Raw genomic sequence first — 8,706 nt, 5'->3', positions numbered from 1 at the left:
CCTTCACTTTTATCCTGCTGTTTCTTTTTCTTAGGACACTCATTCTTCCAATGCCCCTTCTCCTTACAGTAATTACAGATATCAGTAGTTTTAGGACCCTTAGAATTCGAATTTTTAAAGTTCGTTTTCTTTTTACCAGATTTCTTTTGTCCCTTCCCTCCAGTAACTACTAATCCAGATGCCTGATTTTCTGTACTAGACCCAGAAGCCTGGTGACGGACTTCTCTAGTATGCAGAGCAGATCTTACTTCTTCTAACGACAGACTATCTTTACCAACAATAAATGAATCCACAAAATCATATGACATAGGCAAAGATACAAACAATATTAAAGCAGCATCCTCATCATCTACTTTAACATCAATATTTCGCAGATCTAGTAAGATGGTATTTAATTTATCTAAATGATCTCTTAGAGACGTACCTTCCTGCATACGCAGGCTGAACAGACGTTGCTTCAAAAGCAACTTGTTCGTTAGAGATTTCGTCATGTACAAGCTCTCTAACTGCAACCACAGACCAGCAACAGTGTCCTGCTCCACAACTTCAGTAATTATGTCGTCAGACAGACACAACATAATTGTTGAATGCGTTTTCTCCTCCAGAATTTCCATCTCAGCGGCAACTGAATCCGTTGGCTTCTTGGCCAACGGTGCCCACAACCCCTGTTGCTTCAGTAAAGCCCGCATCTTGATTTGTCACAGACTAAAACTATTCCTCCCAGTAAATTTATCAATTTTGACATTCATCCCAGACATCTTTCTCACACAGATCGATCACCAAAGCTCTTGATACCAATTTGTTATAACGGACGTGAGAGAGAAACAAATATCGAATGCAAAAACAATAAAATCAGACAACAGATTTACGTGGTTCACCAATTTGGCTACATCCACGGCAGAGAGAGGGAGAATATTTTATTATATGAGAAGAACAGATTACAGAGAGAAAAGAATGAATTTCGTAGTATAAAACCCTAAGATATAAATAAGGTATTTATATCCCGTTCAGAAAACGCGTTTCCGCGTTTACCGGGCAGCCGCCCGATCGGGCGATATTTCACTTCCCCAAACTTCGTTGCGCGCCCGGTCGGGCGAGATCGCCCGAGTCGTAATTTGGTGTCTCGCCCGATCGGGCGAAGAGGCCCGATGGCATCGGGCGAACACTGACAAACACTTCTTCACTTCAATTCTCAACACAGTTGAGGTCCCGATCGGGCGGCCTCGCCCGACCCGATCGGGCGGAACCCCGAAGACACTATTTGACGCATTTTGTCGAACATCTTCGATGCACAATGATTCAAGGCATATTTCTACATGATAAATGTTGTAGTTTAGCTTTCCATAAATGTTGTATTTTTCAAATACCTAGGTTGTAGTGTTGTACCTTAGAGAAAAATATTGTATATACAAGTATCTATAATTATTTACTCATCTTTAATATTTACTTTAATGGATAAAGGATACACTATATTAATTTACAAATGCTATACTTTGTTTTATAAATATTGTATTTAGTTAGATATATATTAATTTACCAAAATCCCCCTAATATGCATGAAACTAATAAATATCAGTTTGAATTTGGCAAAGCTCAATTAAAAGCATCATCAATGGCTCTCTCAATATTAAAAGGTTAATTTACAAATTAAAGTCGTTGAGAGGAAATTGGGGAAGCATGGTAAGTATTGTATTTCATGTTTTGACGATGTCAAATACTTAGATATTAATATGATTTTATTTTAGAAAATTATGAAACACCAAAAATATTGTCATGTTTATTTTATATATCTTGTAGAGAAAGATTTTATAATATAAGTCAAGATATTATTTTTATACACTTTGAATTACAAGGTATGTTTAATTATCTAGTAACTCAGAATCTTTGTATCATAGATTATTAGGGTTATTAGATATGGTTGTATGTTGTTATTGTTGTTTTATAGTTGAAGCTAGCATGGAATAAATTGTTGCTCGAAGAATTTGTTGGAGCAAGTGCGCATAAAAGAGGAACCACCTCCTTAAAGATATCTAACCTTCTAACTACCTGCTAAGTGTGAGCAACTACTTGCTGGAAATCCTCTTTGCTAACGGATAATGGGAGCTGTTACTTACCGTTGCTATATTCGTGGAGTATGTACAACAAATCAGGCCATGATCTCCACGATATTACAAGCATGCAAATTAGAGATCGTGGAGTAATAAATTTCCAGTAGAAGATGGTCAATTACAACAGCTATATAAAAAGAAGATTATTTGAAGAAAATGACATAACTTTCAAGCACAAAAAGTCAATCTTTATCTAGAAAGTTTTTCTATAATTTTCTTGTTCTACATTTCCTTGTTATATTCTAAGTGTTTGGGTGAGAGGAAAAATTCAGAAAATATCCTTGAGATAAAAAGAGAAAAAAAAAGAGAGAAAAGAGTAGACTTCTAGTGAAGTCAAAGTGGGTGTCATCAGTTCAGGGGGAATTGAATGACTAGGAAGAAGTTCCTAGAGGAACCGAGAAGGTCCTTGTTAGGTTGTAAAGAGAGAATCTTTTGGCCTATTTCAGTAAAGAAAGGTGAGTTAAAATTCCTTGGGATCAAAGTTTTTCTTATTGGACCTAGGAAGTTTTCCTTGTGAAAATGCGTGTGTCTTTTCTCTTAAGTAATAAAGTTATATTTATTCTGCATTATAATTTAGAAAATTTCTCCTCAACTATAATTTACCCCCCTCTTATAATTGATTTAGTATTCATACTAGAACAACAGTAAGCTTACTGCTTACCGCAAGTCCACACTATGGCATATGGGATATAATGGAGCTTTTAAGGTGTTTTACTATACATTGTACGTGTATACAAATATACAATATACATGTTCTGATGCTCATGAAGTAGTTGATGACGCTGTTTGACAATTTCTAGTTGAAGTTAGCTTTCCTTGGAAAAGAAATAAAATAAGAACAATCCAGAGATATTAAATGCCTAGTATCCTGAGAAATATAAATATCTTCGTACCAAAAAAAATAAAAAGACATATAAATATCTCATGGCCCCCTAATAACATAAGATCTATCCCCAAACTATATTGCTATAGTACGATTAATATTTTGTAGTTAGAAATTTAAGTAGCTAGTATCATGAAAGAAATGTGGCTTTTACTGAGTTTCACAAACGATAAAAAGTGATCAAATATCATAAAATTAGGTCCAAAATTTAAGTAGTTGATTCCCTACTCGTCCTATTCATGTCCTTCGAGGCTCAGTTGGTTTAGTAGATAGGGCCGATCTATTTCAAAAGCTAGTAACTCTAATGGTGGAACCAAGTAAAGTTAAGTCTTAATTTTCCTAGAAGAAATAACACCAACTTATTGTAAATGTTCTAATCATATTCACTTTTAACAAATGTACATGCGGGACGTCCGAACCCAATCAATGGAACCATATTATATCAAATTCTTTTTCATTGACATGCATATCAAACCAATTATCAAATTCAACATAAAATCTATTTACAATCCGATGAAAGTAATTAATGGCCCGACTAAGGGTGCGTTCTATTCAACTTATTGGACCTGAACTTATTGGAACTTATCTGAACTGAATTTATTGGAACTTATTAAACCTGATTGGACCTGATTCAACTTATTGAACATGATTGGACCTTATTGGAACTTATTGGACCTTATTGAAACTTATTGACCTTATTGAAATTAGAACTTATGGGCCCTGATTGAAACTTATTAGACCTTATTGGACCTCATTGAAACTTATGAGACCTTATTGCACCTGATTGAAACTTATTTGACCTGATTGAAACTTATTTGACCTTATTAGACAAAAACATTGACCATGAATAACATAAATATTACCACTAACGTAAATACTACCCCTCAAAATTTTTTATGAAGTAATAATTATTGTAATTCGTCCTTTAAAAAATAATGATCATTAATTATCTCTTATGTTAATTATTTAATAAAAAAATTTACTATTTATATATTTGCCTATACATAACTTTCACCACTAATATATCTAATAGTTTCGTTTTGGTTTTATAAGACACTAGTTAAAAATCAAAAAATTATATTTTTCATTGTTATTAGTAACGAAAACATGTTATCTCTAGTTATTTAAAGACGAATTGCAAAATATTGTAATTATAATTATTATTATTATTGTTAACCTTAATTATTTGACCATGATTATAATATTATTTAATAGCAATATGAATAATCAAATAATAGACAATAATACAAGTATAATACTATACATTGTGGTACTTTAATAAAAAATTCTAATAATAACATAATCAGCTAATAGTAATATGAATAATAAAATAATAGACATAATATAAATAAATAATAAAATAATAGACATAATACAAATAAATAATAAAATAATAGACACTAATACAAGTATAATACTATATAATCATTGTGGTACTTTAATTAAAATTCTAATAATAACATAATCAGCTAATAGTGATATGAAATTATGAATAATAAAATAATGAACAATAATACAAATGTTTATTAAACATTGACTATTTGGACCTTATTGGACCTTAATAGACCTGATTGGAACTTATTGGACCTTATTAGACCTGATTGGAACTTATTGCACCTGATTGGAACTTATTGCACCTGATTGGAACTTATTGGACCTTATTAGACCTTATTAGAACTTAGGGTGCGTTCTATTCAACTTATTGGACCTGAACTTATTGGAACTTATCTGAACTGAACTTATTGAACCTGAACTGAACTTATTGGAACTTATTAAACCTGATTGGACCTGATTGGACCTGATTCAACTTATTGGACCTGATTGAACCTGATTGGAACTTATTGGACCTGATTGAACCTGATTGACCTTATTGGACCTTATTGGAACTTATTGACCCTGATTGAAACTTATTAGACCTTATTGGACCTGATTGAAACTTATTAGACCTTATTGAACCTGATTGAAACTTATTTGACCTTGTTAGACAAAAACATTAACCATGAATAACATAAATATTACCACTAACGTAAATACTACCCCTCAAAATTTTTTATGGAATAATTATTATTATAATTCGTCCTTTAAAAAATAATGATTATTAATTATATCTTATGATAATTAATTTAACAAAAAAAATTACTATTTAACTAAGTATGGGATTCCACCAGCCACCTCCAGGTATCATATTATTGTTGCTAAGTATTTGAAGCATTATTTAACTATGATTATAACTTATCTTTTTTGCACTAACAGGAAAATATTACTTGGTTGACTCTGGATATCCAAATTCTACCGGGTATTTGAGTCCATATCAAGAGAAAGGTTTGAGAGTTCATACTCCTGAATTTAGGAATGGTCCTCCACCAAAGGAAAAGTTAGAGCATTTTAATTATCGACATTCTTCATTACGTGGGGCTGTTGAAAGAATTTTTGGTGTACTAAAAAATAAATGGAAGATTCTAAGAATGATACCGAAGATGGATGATGCTTACCAGTTGGCTATCATCGTGGCAACATGCACGCTACATAATTTTATTCGTTTACATGATTTAGGAATTCCAGTTTCGCAAGTAGTTGAAACCATGGAACCAAGAGCTGATTTAAATTTGACTGACAAGACGAGAACAAAGAATATGGAGATAACTCGGGCGAAAATTGCAGATGAAATATGGTTGGTTGTTGATGAAGAAAACGTATTGATTGAAGAGAATGATGTAGAAGATGAAGAAAGATACTCCGATGAAGAAAGATACTCCAGTGATGATAATGAAGCAATCAATTGATAACATTTATATCTTTCATAGTTATTAGTAACGAAAACATGTTATCTCTAGTTATTTAAAGACGAATTGCAAAATATTGTAAATATAATTATTATTATTGTTAACCTTAATTATTTGACCATGATTATAATGTTATTCGATACCAATATGAATAATCAAATAATAGACAATAATACAAGTATAATACTATACATTGTGGTACTTTAATAAAAAATTCTAATAATAACATAATCAGCTAATAGTAATATGAATAATAAATAATAGACATAATACAAATAAATAATAAAATAATAGACATAATACAAATAAATAATAAAATAATAGACACTAATACAAGTATAATACTATTAATCATTGTGGTACTTTAATTAAAATTTTAATAATAACATAATCCGCTAATAGTGATATGAAATTATGAATAACATAATGGTGGACAATAATACAAATGTTTATTAAACATTGACTATTTGGACCTTATTGGACCTTATTAGACCTGATTGGAACTTATTGGACCTTATTAGACCTGATTGGAACTTATTGCACCTGATTGGAACTTATTGCACCTGATTGGAACTTATTGGACCTTACTAGACCTTATTGGAACTTATTGCGCTTATTAGACCTTATTGCAACTTATCTGAACTTATCTGAACTTATCTGAACTTATTGGACCTGAAACTTAATTTTTTAAGTTGAACAGAACGTACCCTTATTGCCCTTATTAGACCTTATTGCAACTTATCTGAACTTATCTGAACTTATCTGAACTTATTAGACCTGAAACTTAATTTTTTAAGTTGAACAGAACGCACCCTAACTGAGTAAATCTATGACCTATCAAGAATTTAAGAGGCCTAGTCAAAATTAATTAGATAGCTTAATTGGGCCAATGCAAGGCTCCAGTCTCCACGCATTACATGCTCGCTCTTCCCTTCGCCCAAATTCAAACAAATAAACTTTTGTTAATCGTGCTTAACTGGTTCTATATCATGATCCTTAGTTCGGTCCTAGAACTTTCCATCACAATCATGCATGGTAAAGGTGTTACAAAAATGTTTAGATAAATTGTTGTAAATGATGTCTTTGCCCCTCGTTAGCAACAAATAAAGTTTGTTGTAATAGAGACGTTGTACTATTATCTTCTCATTAATTACAATTACATTACTTATATATAGAACATAACATAAATTTAACCTAATGGGCCTTGCCCAATATCATCTAACGCCCTCCCGCAATTGTAACGACAGTAAAACGAACGTTACAATTGGACAAATAACAATAAAAAAACACCAATAAAAAATAAAACCGAACTCAAATTCTTCAATTCTTCAATGAACAAACCTCGTGTCAAGGTACAAGGAGAATCCACAAACCTCGTCTCAAGGTACAAGGAGAACCCATAAACTGTGTCTCACGACACACACGAAGAGCCAAAACATGTCTCACAATCTGTTTTGAAACAGATCGAAAATTGAGACCAAAGAACCAATTTTTGTGAAAGTTGTGATGGAATGATCATCATCACAGAAACAAAAGAACAAATTTTCGATAGAATGAACATAATCGGCAGTTTCAAAGAAACTGATCTGTTTTGAAACAAATCTAAATAGAATACCAAACAAAAAAAAACACCAAATTTTTGAAGAAAAGAAGAATAATAACACACCAACATTATCTACTACCACATATCGAAAGACAAAAGAAAGGGACCGACACCAATGGAACTACGGAGTATCTGAGAAACGCGGCGAAAAAAAAAAACATATACCGGCCGCTGGGTGTCAAGAAATCGACCACCCACCGGCGGTGAGAGATAGGAATAATAATGAACCTTAGGATTGAAACCTAATCTGATATCATGTTAAATATAGAGAGAAGAGATGTTGTATTATTGTCCCCTCATTAATTACAATTACATTACTTATATATAGAACATAACATAAACTTAACCTAATGGGTCTTGCCCAGTATTCTCGAACAAAAGACCAAGTCTATGGTATGGATGTATGGTACATGGTAGCGAAGATTCTTTGATTACGTAAATTTACATATACAAAGAACACATTATCATTAGGTTCTAACTAAACAAATAAGGATATTATAATCTTGTATGGCTTTATGTAACGTTTGTAATTGGAATATATAAAATTTGCCTTTAAACTCTTGAAGGACAAAAGAATATACATGTTGCAATAAACAATTATCTTGAATATATAAAATGACATTGACGTAGGTTAACATGATTATATATAAAGATTTTAGTGGAGAACAATATATTTTTTCATAATGATATAACATACAAAGATAAGGTTTATTGATATTACTAAGATATGTTGTAATAATAAAAATCTAATGCAATCTAATTGATGTTAGGTGTATGATTAAATAGTCAATTAGACTAGAAACTAAGACATACATACATAAATTAATGTGATCACCATACCTAATTATGTTACATCTTATAAAAAAGGTACAAAATCTCCGACTCTAACTAAATTTTACATAACTAATAAAACTATTCAATGTATACACAAAATAAATCCATACAAAAATCCATTTGGAACTACTTGACGAAAGTCCACGCACATATATGAAACCCCCCGTGCGCATCTTAATGGAAATCTCAGGTCACAGCAGAAGATGCAGGGCTTAAAGGAAGCACATGTAGGACAACCCACTCGTGTGCCCATATTTATATGCACCATGCACAAAAATACAAATGCAAAAAAATTAATTAAAAGTTTCTTAATTTTATAATGGAAGTTGAAATGTCATAATCTATACACTTAACTTCATGGCTGTCTTGATATAGACGTGTCTCGAACCGACTATCATCGGTGGTTGTATTGAATCATTTTTTTTTTGGTGAGTGCCCAATTCCAAATGGAAGGATTTATCGATGGGGGTGCCGGTGGGCAGTATTCATGGTAGG

This window comes from Beta vulgaris, chromosome 6 (genome assembly GCF_026745355.1).
Source record: "Beta vulgaris subsp. vulgaris cultivar EL10 chromosome 6, EL10.2, whole genome shotgun sequence".
Lineage (NCBI taxonomy): Eukaryota > Viridiplantae > Streptophyta > Magnoliopsida > Caryophyllales > Amaranthaceae > Beta > Beta vulgaris.
Note: the sequence above shows the minus strand (reverse complement) of the source record.